Source organism: Schistocerca cancellata, chromosome 6, assembly GCF_023864275.1.
Source record: "Schistocerca cancellata isolate TAMUIC-IGC-003103 chromosome 6, iqSchCanc2.1, whole genome shotgun sequence".
NCBI lineage: Eukaryota > Metazoa > Arthropoda > Insecta > Orthoptera > Acrididae > Schistocerca > Schistocerca cancellata.
Window position 1 is genome coordinate 697,344,881 of NC_064631.1, and position 17,697 is coordinate 697,362,577.

Genomic DNA, 17,697 nt, shown 5'->3' on the forward strand with positions numbered 1-17,697 from the left:
ACAAAATTTCTAAAGATGTTGTTCTGAGTTCGATATAGGTGTTCGCAGCATTGTCACAGAAGAGGTAAAATGTTTCTCTCGCCACAGTTTGGAACTGTGACTACTGCCTCTTATTCTTTACAATGCGTCGACGTAGTTGCTGCGTGAAAGTCATCTCCCCTGTCTGTAGACTCATATTTCATAAGTCGATGACACACCTAAATGGAATTTTTGATTGGTATACCGCGAACATATCATGTGAATCTTGTAAGATAATTCTGTCATTCCATGAAATAACCAGAAGATCACAACTTAACCAGACATGTTCACTATGTTTTTATGGCCCTATCATAGACGTTGTACGACGGTTATGTTTCTACAGGTAATGTCTTTCTTGAATGGGCTAACAATGTAGGAATGCATTGTGTGCGTCAACGATGCAGCTGCATAATTACTTTTCCTCCAGTGTGAGGAGTATTCTAGTATTTATAGCTAGGGAGAAGAATGGAGAGTTCCACAGGCCACCGCAAAACATACGAAATAAAATAAACGTAATCCGCTGAGATGCAGATCCATTTCACTGACATCGACATGAAGCATGATGTGTGAGCAAATACTTCATTCAAATGTTACGATATACCCTGGAATATATCACCGACTGACATCAGCATGGATTGGGGAAGCATCACTCCTGCTTGACACAGCTGGCGCTTTATTCGCACTAGGTACTACTGCGGAGAGGGCTTCTCAAATTGATTCCGCATTAATGGAGTTCGAGAAAGGGTTTTCATATAAGTCCTCATAAGTTTGTTGCAGCCACATTGCTTTCCTATAGGCTACCTTCTCAGTTGAACTACTGGATGCGTGATTTCCTATCTGAAAGCTCACAGTTCGCAGTAACTGACGGGAAATTACCTAGTGCAATGGAAGTCAAGAGTATATTCTACAATTAAAGTAATGTAGACTTTCTGTTGTTTCTAATATATATATATATATATATATATATATATATATATATATATATACTGTTAAGCAGACAATCAGAACATTGCTCTTAGATTTGAAGCAGGTACTACTGCTATCTTGTAAACGCCTCAGAAGAGCAAAACCAATAGCAAAATTTTTTTGAAAATGTATCATATGGAAAAAAAAAATTGGCCACTGACTCTAAACAATAAAATGTGCGAGGTTCCTCTCATGTTTACATGCAATGTTTCGTCAAGCTTCGAGAAATCGATAAGTAAAGCAATTTAGATCGTTATAGATCTAACGAAAGACCTAGGCGTTACAAATATAAATAACGTAACTGGGAAACATCACATATTGTGGCGAAGGTGAATCAAATGGCGGGTTATTGAAATAATTCTTAAAAGACTTAATAAGTCTAGAAGGACAGTGCCAACACTATGGTTGTTCGACTTCTTCTGGAACACAGCTGAACACTGTGAGGTCATTACCTGATGGGATTGACGGCAGACACCGATAGAGTTGAAGGAAACTGGTTCGGTAGCATTGTGAATTAGGAGAGAGGGTGACCGGGATGTTTTTCATTTTTTTCCTTGAGTTTGGACGGGAGGGTGGGAAGGGGGACAAGTTGGGTCGCAATATTAAGGCCAACTAATTTTCACTGTGGTACCTTATTTTCAGAACATTTCAACCACCATCTATCTCCTGTGAATTTTTGCTACCACCGCCGTACAGAGGATGGTATTACAACGCTAACAGCATAAGACAAATTAGACTTACACAAAGATTTCGGTGTTCGTTTCTCTAGCTCCATACGCGAATGTAACGGTCGAGAAATAGAAGCAGTTCCGTGAATTCTTTAAGAAACACTTAACTGTGAATTATAGTGTAATGATGTGTCATTACCACGCAAATGAACTGCCACAGCAGAATGTAATTACCATCTTGCGACACTTATTGCTTCAGAGAGATTGAGTACACTTTTTAAGTGTTCATTATGTGAATGATATACTACATACACACAATTATTTGGTAAGATCGCCACCAAAACTGTTTACTTTTAAAATTCTCTTAGTTACAATATGTGATAAAAAGTACCTGGACACCCCGAAACACAAGTTTTTATATATTAGGTGCATTGTGCTGCCATCTATAACCAGGTACTCCATATCGGCGACCTCAGTAGTCATTAGATATCGTGAGAGAACAGAATGGGGCGCTCCGCGGAACTCACGGATTTTAACGTTGTCAGGTGATTGGGTATCAGTTGTGTCATATGCATGTGTGAGAGTTACACACTCCTAAACATCCCTAGATACACTGTTTCCAATGAGACAGTGAAGTGTGAAGGGACACATCTTGTACTGTATTGTATTGTGTGTTAACCGGGGGGCTAGAAACGACGGAGAGGCTCCGTCCCCGCTGCAGCCGCAGTGGTCCACAACCCTACGGCGACTACCGCAGTCCACTTCACCCCTCCGCCGACCCACACTGAACCACTCTTTCAACGTTATTTCGCGGTTCGGTCCCCGGTGGTCCCCCCCCCCCCCCCCCACACACACACACGGAACGTCTCACACCAGACGAGTGTAACCCCTATGTTTGCGTGGTAGAGAAATGGTGGTGAACGCGTACGTGGAGTACTTCTTTGCGCAGCAATCGCCGATATAGCGTAGCTGAGGGCGAATAAGGGGAACCAGCCCGCATTCGCCGAGGCAAATGGTAAACCACCTAAAAACCATCCACAAACTGACCGGCTCACCGGATCTCGACACAAATCCGGCGAGCGGATTTGTTGCCGGGGACCAGGCGCTTCTTCCCAGTCCGGAAAGCCGTGCGTTAGACCGCACGGCTAACTGGGCAGGCGAAGGGACACGTACGCAGAAAAGCGTAGAGGGCGACCTCGTGTGTTGACTGCCAGAGATCGTCGACAGTTGAAGAGGGTCGTAATGTGCAATAGGCAGACTTCTATCACACCATCACACAAGATCCACTGCAAGTGCAACGACAACTTGGTGGGAGGTGAGAAAAATAGGATTTCATGGTCGAGAGGCTGCTCATAAGCCACACCTCACGCCAGTAAACGAAGCCTCGCTTGGTGTAAGGAGCGTAAACATTGGACGATTCAACAGTGGAAAAACGTTGTGTGCAGTGACGAATCACGGTACATCAAGTGGAGATCCGATGGCAACGTGTGGGTATGGCGAATGCCCGGTGAACGTCATCTGCCAGGGCGTGTAGTGCCAACAGTAAAATTTGGAGGCAGTCGTGTTATGGTGTTGTCATGTTTTTCATGGAGGGGGCATGCACGTTTTGTTGCTTTGCGTAGCGCTATCACAGCACAGGCCTACACTGATGTTTTAAGCACCATCTTGCTTAGCACTCTTGAAGAGCAATTCGGGGATGGCGATTGCACTTTTCAACACTATCGAGCCCCTGTTCATAATGCACGGCCGGTGGCGGAGTGGTTACACGACAATAAGTTCCCTCTTATGGACTGGCCTGCACAGAGTCCTGACCTGAATCGTATTGAACACCTTTGGGATGTTTTGGAATGCTGAGTTCGTGTCAGGCCTCAGCGAGCTACATCGATACGTCTTCTAAGTGCAGCGTGTTGTGAAGAATGGGCTGCCATTCCCCAAGAAATCATCCAGCACCTGATTGAACGTATGCCTACGAGAGTGGAAGCTGTCATGAAGGCAAAGAGTGGGCCAACACTATATTGAATTCAAACATTACCGATGGAGGGCGCCACAAACTTGTAAGTCATGTTCAACTAGGTGCCCAGATATTTTTGATCACATACTGTAACTTGGTACAATAGGTATTTCCTTAAGGCAATATCTAATACAGAGCGCTTACAAGAAAGAATTGTTTCCTGCGTTTGTTTGATTGTTAGCTACTTGAAGTATTTCGTGGTGACTAGGTTTACCATGAGTGTGTTCTTGATTTCTCAGTAAATTGTTGTTGGTGTTGTTGTGGTCTTCAGTCCTGAGACTGGTTTGATGCAGCTCTCCATGCTAATCTATCCTGTGCAAGCTTCTTCATCTCCCAGTACCAACTGCAGCCTACATCCCTCTGAATCTGCTTAGTGTATTCATCTCTTGGTCTCCCTCTACGATTTTTACCCTCCACGCTGCCCTCCAATGCTAAATTTGTAATCCCTTGATGCCTCAGGAGATGTCCTACCAACCCATCCCTTCTTCTAGTCAAGTTGTGCCACAAACGTCTCTTCTCCTCAATCCTATTAAATACCTCCTCATTAGTTACATGATCTACCCACCTAATCTTCAACATTCTTCTGTAGCTTCTATTCTCTTCTTGTCCAAACTTTTTATTGTCCATGTTTCACTTCTATACATGGCTACACTCCATACAAATACTTTCAGAAACGACTTCCTGACACTTAAATCTATACTCGATGTTAACAAATTTCTCTTCTTCAGAAATGCTTTCCTTGCTATTGCCAGTCTACATTTTATATCCTCTCTACTTCGACCATCATCAGTTATTTTGCTTCCCAAATAGCAAAACTCCTTTACTACCTCAAGTGTCTCATTTCCTAATCTAATTCCCTCAGCCTCACCCGACTTAATTCGACTACATTCACTGTCTCGGCATCTCGGTAAATATTTGAATGAAATGTCAAAATTACGCCTGCCTGCTCATGTTATAGCAAAATAGCACATTTTAGTTAATACTAGAGACTGAAATAGGGTAGATGAAACGTTTGGTGCTTCAACGGGTGGGAGTGGTTTCCCAGACTGGGCGTGCACCAGCTGTGACTCACGAACTACGGGTCAGCGAGGCTGGACAGCTGCACGCTGGCCCGCCAGCTACAACCAGGTGCCGACGAGAGACCGAAGTTGAGTGAGACTACTGCCCCCCCCCCTCTCCCTCCCTCCACCACCGTACAGGGGGGCCAGCACAGCTACAAAGCATGACTCTGCCTCTGCTGCTCCTTTTGACGTAAATATCGTTGCTTCCTCTCCCGACAAGAGTATAAGTGCGCAAGTAGAAATATGTATCAGGCCATCTGACTCACTGGGAGGGATCAACTCGAGATAGAATCTTCGCTCTTACTGAAGAAGGTGGGTGTTCAATCCGAAATCTGGCAGAAGGTATGTCGTGCTCATATCACTGCAACGAGGTGGTGGAGGAATTGCCGTGTAAGGTTTACTTCCAACAGAGTTCCTAGATCAGGCAGAAAGAGAGTGATCTCACAGCGGGAGGGGAGGAAGATAGTGTCGAAGAGCAGAGAAAATTCCTTTCTGAACGTGAAGCAGTTGTGGTGGAAGTCCAACTTCCTTGGTTCAAAATGTTCAAATGTGTGTGAAATCTTATGGGACTTAACTGCTAAGGTCATCAGTCCCTAAGCTTACACACGACGTAACCTAAAGTATCCTAAGGACAAACACACACACACCCAGGCCCGAGGGAGGACTCGAACCTCCGCCGGGACCAGCCGCACAGTCCATGACTGCAGCACCCAAGACCGCTCGGCTAATCCAGCGCGGCTCCTTGGTTCCCGTGAAACAATTCACCGAAGGCTGAGGGACGCTGGACTGCATGCTCAGCAAAGACAATGTTTTATACTGGCATGCATTTGCTGCGCTCCATCCAAAAGAGTCCTGGGAAAACGCCGTTTTCGCTCAGGAGAAGTTTTCCAGCAGTAATGACGGTCCAGGAGTTGTTTACAGTCGACAAGGGTCCTGCCATCGACGCGAATATGTAAACATGACGATAATAAGAGTGTGAAGCTATCTGTTTTGTGACTGGGTTGGATTTCTGCGAAAGGAGCAGGAACCCTTCACATGATACAAGGAACTCTCGACAGAGAGCATTACGCCTACATATTTGGAACATGAGATGCTTTCGTCAAGTCTGCATTTCTTCAGCAGCAGCTTTCCACAGATGGCATCAACGTCGTGGACTAGTCACCGAGGGCAGCTGATATGAAATCTATGGACGACATGTGAGCTGCGGCCACCAGAGAGTACACCGAAACGGCCACTAAACCAATCAACTACAACTGACGCTTCTTTGGACTGCTTTCTTGAAGCCTGGAAGGAAGTTGCTTCTCCAGGCTATTAAATTCTACGGCTGGTAGAGTCTATGCCAAGATGCATGATAGTGGTACAAAATAATGTGGGATTCTGGCTATAATATTAGAAACTTTAAAACGTAATGTTACGTAGCTTTTTCTTCATTTTTTCTCATTGAATGCCAGTGGAAGATCACTTGGCAACATGTAAAATAAAATTTAAGTTAGTTTTTGATTGAAGTGAGGTTCTTTTCTATATACAGTTTGATACATAATCCTTTTTTATTTCTTTTGCATTCTGTCTAGATACACAGAATGTTATGAGTTCAGATGGACGCTTTAAAAGTAATTTGTGCTATTTCAAATACTTCTCTCCTCCCTTCCATCCATTAACACATCTCGCGTCCTCCAAAAATTATAGAAGCGATTCCGTCTTGTATTTATTAATTGTTAATTTCTCCTCCATTCTCTCTCTCACTCTCTTTTGCCTCTTTTAAATTATCACCTCAGTTACCATTCTACTCCATTCTCCCAAAACGTTATAAAAAATTCTAGCGGTTTCCATTGAAATTATACGTTCTCATTTAATTTCTACTATCTCTACTGTCCCATTTCACTCCTTTCAACTCTATGAAACAATATTATTTCGTAACCCCTTACCTGTAATCCATCCTCCGTTCTGAAAACGTTCGTTCCTTTTCTCTCCGTCTTAAGACAAAACGAGCTGTGGCATGCGTCTAAGTAAGGAATGCTTTGCAAGCTATACAATAGTATAGCTTTGCAATAGTATCGAAGGAAATTGATGGAGATCCGAAATGTGAAATGATTTGGGTGAAGGTCGCGGTTAAAGCAGGCTCAGACATGGTAATTGGATGTCTCTATAGGCCCCCTGGCTCAGCAGCTGTTGTGGCTGAGCACCTGAAGGATAATTTGGAAAATATTTCGAGTAGATTTCCCCACCATGTTATAGTTCTGGGTGGAGATTTTAATTTGCCGGATATAGACTGGGAGACTCAGACGTTCATAACGGCTGGCAGGGACAAAGAATCCAGTGAAATTTTTTTAAATGCTTTATCTGAAAACTACCTTGGGCAGCTAAACAGAGAACCGACTCGTGGCGATAACATATTAGACCTTCTGGTGACAAAAAGACCCGAACTATTTGAAAAAGTTAACGCAGAACAGGGAATCAGTGATCATAAAGCGGTTACGGCATCGATGATTTCAGCCGTAAATAGGAATATTAAAAAGGGTAGGAAGATTTTTCTGTTTAGAAAAAGTGACAAAAAGCAGATTTCAGAGTACCTGTTGGCTCAACACAAAAGTTTTGTCTCAAGTACTGATAGTGTTGAGGATCAGTGGACAAAGTTCAAAACCATCGTACAATATGCGTTAGATGAGTATGTGCCAAGCAAGATCGTAAGAGATGGAAAAGAGCCACCGTGGTTCAACAACCGAGTTAGAAAACTGCTGCGGAAGCAAAGGGAACTTCACAGCAAACATAAACATAGCCAAAGCCTTGCAGACAAACAAAAATTACGCGAAGCGAAATGTAGTGTGAAGAGAGCTATGCGAGAGGCGTTCAATGAATTCGAAAGTAAAGTTCTATGTACTGACTTGGCAGAAAATCCTAAGAAATTTTGGTCTTATGTCAAAGCGGTAGGTGGATCAAAACAAAATGTCCAGACACTCTGTGACCAAAATGGTACTGAAACAGAGGATGACAGACTAAAGGCCGAGATACTAAATGTCTTTTTCCAAAGTTGTTTCACAGAGGAAGATTGCACTGTAGTTCCTTCTCTAGATTGTCGCACAGATGACAAAATGGTAGATATCGAAATAGACGACAGAGGGTTAGAGAAACAATTAAAATCGCTCAAAAGAGGAATGGCCGCTGGACCTGATGGGATACCAGTTCAATTTTACACAAAGTACGCGAAGGAACTTGCCCCTCTTCTTGCAGCGGTGTACCGTAGGTCTCTAGAAGAGCGTAGCGTTCCAAAGGATTGGAGAAGGGCACAGGTCATCCCCGTTTTCAAGAAGGGACGTCGAACAGATGTGCAGAACTATAGACCTATATCTCTAACGTCGATCAGTTGTAGAATTTTGGAACACGTATTGTGTTCGAGTTTAATGACTTTTCTGGAGACTAGAAATCTACTCTGTAGGAATCAGCATGGGTTTCGAAAAAGACGGTCATGTGAAACCCAGCTCGCGCTATTCGTCCACGAGACTCAGAGGGCCATAGACACGGGTTCACAGGTAGATGCCGTGTTTCTTGACTTCCGCAAGGCGTTCGATACAGTTCCCCACAGTCGTTTATTGAACAAAGTAAGAGCATATGGACTATCAGACCAATTGTGTGATTGGATTGAGGAGTTCCTAGATAACAGTACGCAGCATGTTATTCTCAATGGAGAGAAGTCTTCCGAAGTAAGAGTAATTTCAGGTGTGCCGCAGGGGAGTGTCATAGGACCGTTGCTATTCACAATATACATAAATGACCTGGTGGATGACATCGGAAGTTCACTGAGGCTTTTTGCAGATGATGCTGTGGTGTATCGAGAGGTTGGAACAATGGAAAATTGTACTGAAATGCAGGAGGATCTGCAGCGAATTGACGCATGGTGCAAGGAATGGCAATTGAATCTCAATGTAGACAAGTGTAATGTGCTGCGAATATACAGAAAGATAGATCCTTTATCATTTAGCTACAAAATAGCAGGTCAGCAACTGGAAGCAGTTAATACCATGAATTATCTGGGAGTACGCATTAGGAGTGATTTAAAATGGAATGATCATATAATGTTGATCGTCGGTAAAGCAGATGCCAGACTGAGATTCATTGGAAGAATCCTAAGGAAATGCAATCCGAAAACAAAGGAAGTAGGTTACAGTACGCTTGTTCGCCCACTGCTTGAATATTGCTCAGCAGTGTGGGATCCGTACCAGATAGGGTTGATAGAAGAGATAGAGAAGATCCAACGGAGAGCAGCGCGCTTCGTTACAGGATCATTTAGTAATCGCGAAAGCGTTACGGAGATGATAGATAAACTCCAGTGGAAGACTCTGCAGGAGAGACGCTCAGTAGCTCGGTACGGGATTTTATTGAAGTTTCGAGAACATACCTTCACCGAAGAGTCAAGCAGTATATTGCTCCCTCCTACGTATATCTCGCGAAGAGACCATGAGGATAAAATCAGAGAGATTAGAGCCCACACAGAGGCATACCGACAATTCTTCTTTCCACGAACAATACGAGACTGGAATAGAAGGGAGAACCGATAGAGGTACTGAAGGTACCCTCCGCCACACACCGTCAGGTGACTTGCGGAGTATGGATGTAGATGTAGATGTAGATCTCTTACTTTGCACTTCTGCACTTCTATCCGTCTCTGTATCCCTTCGCCCTTCCTGCCACTCCTACCTTGACATCTGCATCCACATCTGCATGAATTCAATTCACAATTAAGTGCTTGGCAGAGGATTCTTTGAACCATTATCAGTTTATTACTCTACCGTTTCTCTCTCAAAAAGCGCGTGGAAGTAATGAACAAATAAATCTGACCGTACAGCCACTGACATCTTATCACAATGTTCATGTCTTCTCTGTATGTCGGCGTAAATAAGATATCGTGTCATTCAGAGAAGGGAGTTCCGTCACGCACCGTATGGTGGATTGCGGAGTACGTATGTAGATGAAGATTGGAATTAAGTGAAACACCACGCAGCAATCTAAAACGCTTACTTTTCAATGGTAACCATCCTAACTCATTTACCACATCCGTGACCCAATCTCCACTATTTCGTGGTAATACAAAACTTGCTTCCATTCTTCGAACTTTGAGACGTCATGTGTCTGTCGTACCCTGCAGGGAACCCTTATCACGCAATAATACTCATGAAGTGGACGGACATGTGTGTTGCAGGCCGTCACTTTAATTGACTTGATGCTTCTTCTATGTACTATAGCTATAAAACAAAGTCTCTGAGTTTCCTTCCCCACAGTATTTTCCAAATGACGGCTACAATTTAGTTTGATCGTGATCTTAGTTCCTAGATATTTAGTTGAATCGACGACCTTTAAATTGGACTAATTGGTCGTGTAACCCTACTTGAACGGATTTGGTTTGGTATTCATGTGGAGAATTTCACATACTTAATTTTTAAACTCAATTGTCACGTTTTGCAGATTGAATATATGTTTTCAACATCATTTTGCTATTCGTTTTGCTCTTCTGAGGAGTTTACTAGACGCCAGCATTACTTCCCACAAATCTAAGAGAGATGGTCGGTGCGAAACCATTTCTGGGGATATTTCGAAAGACTTTTTGGAACTCTATAAATAAGGGACCAATTTGAGAGGCCCTGTACACAATATGCTCCCACTGTGTGTCTCACAAGTGTCATTCTTTCCAAACTCATGCTGGTTGGAAGTCAGTAGGTAATAAATTCCATGATATTTCATATCTTTGGAACGAAGTACTTATAAACACATCCTCCTGCATGTCGATGCAAATGAACTGGATCTGCACCTCAGTGGATCACCTTTATTTTCTTTCGTATGTAGTGCAGTAGTCTGTGAAACTTTTCATTCTCTTCCCTTATTATAAATACTGGAATGCCCCTGATAAGGCTATAGGAAAAGTAATTAAGCCGTAGCATCGTTTATGCACAGGATGCACTCCTACGTTCATTGCCCATTGAAGAAAGACATTGGATGTAGAAACATAATCGTCATGTAACGACTATGACAATGGTCATGAAAACACAATGGAGCATGCGTGGTGACGTTGTGACAGTCTGGTTACTTCCTGGAGTGACAGAATTACCTTGCAAGATTCACCTGATATGTTCACAGTATACCAATCAAAAATTCAGAATAATTTACACTTGCTGTGTCACCGACTTATGAAATATGTGTTTATAGACATGAGAGATTACTTCCACGCAACATCGACAACTTATCTCGTCGCCTACAATGTGGTTTATCTATATCTGCCATCAGAAAGGCAATGAGGAGGGGACGAACACTACAGGTGGTCGCTTGGTCTCTTGGTCCCACAACTGAGACGCTTTTCCTTATTGGAAAGCAATATGCTTCGAAACCACTTATGAGAAATTATTTTGATAGTCCTTTTGGAACGCTACACATAAGGAATCAGTTTGAGGGCCGCTGTACATAGTATGCTCCAACTGTGTGTCTCACAAGTGTCATGCTTTCCAAATCGATACTGGTTTGAAATCAATAGGTAATAAATTCAGGGTCTTTCATAATGTCGATGTCAATGTCAATGACATACATTTTACCACACAGGGTAAAGTATTGTGGATGCCTGTGCAACATCCCATTCTTCTTTCTCACTATAAATACTAGAATACTCCTCATGATGCTGTAGGAAATATAATTAAGCCGCTGCATCGTTGATGCACGAGATGCACTCCTACTTTGTTGGACACATCAGGAAAGGCATTGCCTGTAGAAACATAATCGTCCTGCTACGGATATCATAGGGTCAGGACGACTTAATACAACAATTCTTGTGACGTTTTGATAGTTTGGTTACTCCCCAGAATGACAGAGAATTACCTAGCAAGATTCGCTTAATATATTCGTGGATATCCAACACAGATTCTGAATGAATTATATCCTGGTGTGTCATCAATTCATGAAATATGTGTTTACAACACGCGAGATCATTTCCATGCAGCACCTCAATTAATCTCGTTGCCTGCACTGAGAATTATCTGTATCAGGCATGGCAGGGACAACGCGGTGGCGACGAACGCTTAGTCCATAAAAATGTCGACATATTGTAAAGAAGAAGAGGCAGTAGTTCTCAGTTCCCAGCTGGGGCAAGAGGAATTTTCTACCTAGTCTGTCACAAAGCTATAACAGTTATATCGTACTCAGAATGACATCGTTATTAGTTTTGTTATCATAAGACGTCTTGCTCTGTCCAGTAACAAGTAAATTTATAGGTAAGAAACATTAAATACTGCTGAACGTCTACTGAAAATAGATAAATCTGTAAATGAAAACGTATCATTGGATATTCTGTGAACTGTGTTTCATTCAGCAACTACTCTGACAGTCAGATTGTTGTGTCTATGTTGTCGTCCACTTATGCTAGCTGAGTATAGCAAAAGACTTTATCTTCGATGGAGACAGCCATTTGTTGTATGGTATTATGCTGATGCATGAGTTGTGTAGTGCATATTAATAGCGTTTCCCGTTGTGTTATTGAACAAAGTACACACAAATATGAGATAAACTGTCAATAATAAATTACATCTCAATGTAGAAAACCATTGTGTGAAGTACAGGTAGTTTTTCAGTCTCACGCATGCTGAGAATTCTGATTCTATGTTGAGCCACATTTTAAGAACATTCACCATAAAAAACAAACAAAACAAAGAAAAACCTAACTTTCTTATTGGTTGATCGATAAAGGGGGGGGGGGGGGGGGCAGATAAAGACATGGTGGTGCCAGATGGGAAGAAGTGTGGTAAGTGTGTTTGCCAGCCAAGTTTCTTGGTGCTGTCTACCACACACTTTTACTCTGCGACTCCAAGCATCTCATTTGTGTCAACGAAGGTTAACTGCAAAGGGAAACATCGCTATGAAGCAGTTCGGAACACAACATGCCACCACATGTGTTTTTCTAACAATATATTTTGTGGAAATATACAGGCAATCAATTGAAGTAATGTTTGTTACGGCTTACCCACCATTTTCTCCTTATTAAGTTGTCATACGGCACTTAAAACCACCATCGCGCAATGATTTAGGTTTATTGGCGAACTCCTTAAATCTATTACAGCAAGTGCCAAGATCAATCCTTGAAACTGCACAGATGATTTCCTTCACCATCCATCCCAGCTCGACATTCTGCTTCCCCTCTAATCTCGTTTGCAACGAGACATTGTACAGCAACCCCGTTTCTCTATTTTAACCTCAATATGACTACTCAAGGCAAGTGTCGCCTGTAGGTTAATTGGTAGTCACACTTACCAGTTATTGCATACACAGTCATTGACCACAGTAATTAATCGCACAAGCGTTCTCCGTCAATGCCTGTTGGGTCATCATAAACGTAGTGATTTATTTGTCTGAAAATGGCCGTACTTTAAACAATACAACTTAACTTTCTCGAAACTTTTCACTCTATACGTGGTAAAGGTGTTTCGAATGTACTCCCCGTTTGCAGCCTTTTATTAAGTACAAACAGAACAAAGTGTCACAAATGTTAGACATTACTCCGTTTTAGACTATGTTATCTAATATAGAAATGACGCTTCTCGTAACGTCAAAAATGAGGATTATTGAGGTTGTCATGGCACGAGATATACTACAAACTTGACCAAAATAAGAGTGTAGTTAAATATACTCATACCAACATGCCGTACAAAACGACCATATACCTTGCTGTAAGATAAGGATTATTTCATAAGCTACATTACATAATATTATAAATGCTAATGCGAGAGCAGAGCATTTCGCTGGAGATCATAGGCACTATGACCGCCGGTCTGTATCAAACGGTCTCCGGTTGATAGCGCTGAGCCTGTCTCCGCAATATTTTTCCGTTACTGGCATAATAGAAAATGAACGAAACTGTCTATGACCATCTTTCAGACTAATGCTCATTGCAAAATTGGTTAAAACGGCTCTCAGCATGGGACTTAACTTCTGAGGTCATCAGTCCCTTAGAACTTAGAACTACTTAAACCTAACAAACCTGAGGACATCACACACACCCATGCCCGAGGCTGGATTTGATCCTGCGACCGTAGCGGTCTCGCGGTTCCAGACTGTAGCAACTAGAACCGCACGGCCACTCCGGCCGGACACTTATAGCAGACAGACTGAATATGGCTTAAAAAAGAAAGGAAAGGGATAGTTTGGATATTACAGCTTTGGGTGCACACTGCATTACATGGACTACTGGACCTCGAGTAAGTTATTCACAACTACATCTCAAGTGAAAGTCATCACTTCTCGGACTGTATGCTGCGTACCCTATTATGACATAAGACATGATGCTAAAACGTTTCAAATTCGGTGGTTGGTTGGACTACGGATAGCTTGCAATGACTAAGATGTGTCCTATTCCCTCTGAGGGTGCCAGTTTTTGAAAGCCACAAACATATTTCTTCACTTCCAGTAACGCCAAGTAAAAGATGCAGGACTGTGCTGTGGTTCCAGATCAGCTTTAAACATATCCATTCGCTACTGACTGGAACAGAGGTGTATTAGTTTAGGTTGTCAGAGATGGAAATCGCTGCTTGCAGAAACTCTGTCTCTAGTGAGCTTCCCTACACCGATAATGTTATTTTAGCTCACGAAACAATCGCCATTTTAGATCATATGACCTTAATTTCTTGTTTTAAGTAACTCTGACATGTTCAGAACATCGGCACTGGACTGGGATTCGAGTCCCGATTCCCATTTTTCTCTGGGTTTTAGCCCTTTGAGATAATAGTGTCTCATCATTTCGTTTCCTCGCGATACCACACTCCTCCAGGTTTCTACGAGGCGCTCTATGGTTAGTGAAAGGGAATGTGATATCTGACACCTCTCCATGTGGGGTCAGCAAAGACGATATGCGCAGTGTTGGAGTCCCTGCCAGCTTAGAATTATTCGTTTCGTTACCTTTCGCCGAACATGTACACATATAAGTACTGGTGGAGAAACAATAAATATTTCATGTCTATTCATAGCTATTAAGAAGTAGCAAAAGGTGCCAGGTTCGAACCCCTTACAGGCAAAAAACATTTCTTTCATAATTTTACAGCACATTTTTTTCGTGCTAAGTCGCTTTGTACCCTACCATTTCGCGTCGCGAAAGTGCATAATTTACGTGTACAAAGAGGGTAAACTCGAATCTCTGTATGTGGGAAACCGATAAAGGTATAGTAAACTTTTCACGGTGGTTTGACATCAAGATCTTTCGAATATATCGAAAATATTTCGGGCATTTGCTTGTGCATAATCGTCTTGGAATCCGGAGCTCGTTTCTGATAACCAAAAGACAAGTTTTTGTGCTCTTTCTCGATAGCGAATAAAGACCTTAAACGAAGCTGAGAGGTCAACTAAAGGTGAACGATTGAAAAAAAATGTTGAAAAATGTGTGGTTATAGACTGCAAAGCCGGTTTAGTGGCCGTGCGGTTCTAGGCGCTGTAGCCTGGAGCAAGCGACCGGTACAGTCGCAGGTTCGAATCCATGCCTCGGGCTTAGATGTGTGTGTTGTCCTTAGGTTAGTTCGGTTTAATTAGTTCTAAGTTCTAGGCTACTGATGACCACAGAAGTCGCATAGTGCTCAGAGCCATTAGACTGCAAAGTATTAAAGGAATAGAGCAGTAGACGTCGGAAAGTTACATCACATCATATTATATTTCAGTAAAGAGTTAAATTTCTTAACAATTATCGGAACGAATATTAGGTTAATTAAAGGAGAAGCATATGTACCAATTAACAGGCATGCGGTTGGAAGACTGAAAGGTGTAACACATGGCATAACATATGGCACAATGAGCACGCTTGGGACAGCGATGGAGATGCTACGGATTGCCGAAAATAAGCTAGAACAGGAAAAATTTACGTATCGATGGAGGTAGCTGGAGTAAGTGATAGTGGTTTTGTAGGAAGAGGTTTACACGCAAGGAACAAATTCCTCACTGACCATACGACTAGATATTTAGAAATGAATGGAATAACACTCCACTGCTGACGGTTCTCGACCGTGAGATGCCAAAAGAACCAACAGAAGAACGAGATATTATCTCTTAAGTTCGCTGGTAGCTGATTAACAGTGAGCTTCTGGGGCTTCAGTCGAGTTGCTGTTTCCGACATCTTCACAATACATTGACAACTGTCCCAGTCGTATTGTGCAAGTGCAGCGAGTTTTGCTATTCTTTATACTCTCTGCCTGGACCCCAACCAGACTGTGAGCTGTTGATGGTCTCACACCGATATTTATAGCCGAGCTCGACTCCCAACATCCACAGCCGCCCTCTGATGCTTTATTATAATCTCACCGCGCATTACAGATATTAGAAATGGAAAACGCTGAGGGAATTTGCGTTTCACGAAGTATCAAAGCGTATTCTGTAGAACAAAAGAGCATAAAAGTGTACAACTGAAGTCGGGAATCAAACTCTACTATAAATAGCGATATGAGACCAAAATACCTCAGAGTCTGGTTGAAGTTGTAGCGCCAGAAATGCATATCCTCCTATTTCCATCTATAGTACCATAAATTTTTTCCTTATTTTGTTACCTGAAGATATGACATTTCTGTGTCTTTATATATTGTAGTTGTTTACAGGGCTATTACAAATGATTGAAGCGATTTCATAAATTCACTGTAGCTCCATTCATTGACATATGGTCACGACACACTACAGATACGTAGAAAAACTCATAAACTTTTGTTCGACTGAAGCCGCATTTCAGGTTTCTGCCGCCAGAGTGCTCGAGAGCGCAGTGAGACAAAATCGCGACAGGAGCCGAGAAAGCGTATGTCGTGCTTGAAATGCACTCACATCAGTCAGTCATAACGGTGCAACGACACTTCAGGACGAAGTTCAACAAAGATCCACCAACTGCTAACTCCATTCAGCGATGGTATGCACAGTTTAAAGCTTCTGGATGCCTCTGTAAGGGGAAATCAACGGGTCGGCCTGCAGTGAGCGAAGAAACGGTTGAACGCCTGTGGGCAAGTTTCACGCATAGTGATGTGAAAGATTCAAACCTCCTCTACCAAGAAACGTGCCAGAACTGCGAGCTCGCATCAACAATGCTTTCGAACTCATTGATGGGGACATGCTGCGCGGAGTGTGAGATGAACTTGATTATCGGCTTGATGTCTGCCGAATCACTAAAGGGGCACATATCGAACATTTGTGAATGCCTAAAAAAACTTTTTGAGTTTTTGTATGTGTGTGCAAAGCATTGTGAAAATATCTCAAATAATAAAGTTATTGTAGAGCTGTGAAATAGCTTCAATCATTTGTAATAATCCTGTATATATATATATATATATATATATATATATATATATATATATATATATATATATATATATATATATATATATATATATATATGCATTTATGTCGATGTATAATTGGTTTGTTATGTAAATACTATTTATATTTTTACGCTGGGTCTTGCCTAGGGAAAACTATGCTATCGAACGATTACATTGATAGGTCATGTGGAGAAATAAAGTGTTTAGGATCTTAGGTAGTGTTAACTCTGCCGCATGGAGCGCGGGCAGAGCGGGTCTGGCTGGAGTAGGGCAGTGGAGCAGATATGTTGTGTGAAGCTCCCGCGAGTTGCCGCGCTTCCGGGATTTGGCAGCATGTAATTGCGCTCGACTTGCTATGATAGTTTCTGACATGGTGTCGCGGACGGGAAGCATTAGCTGGAGCACATCAAGAGCCCATTTCGCCTGGTGACGGTGTCGAGAAGAAGGCGCGCCAACATCCAGCTTTTGCAACTGCGAAGGCCGACAATGAGTGACTGTCGCCATCTCCCCGATCGACGACTGCAAACCTTCAATCAACCAACAAGGAGCTAAAAGCACGTAAAGTTTCAGAACTGTATGGCAGACCTCAGCTTTTTAAAGCTGTTGCATCACAAAACTACAGCAACTTAGCATGAACGATTGTTGCTCATTGTCCCAATTGCATTACCAAG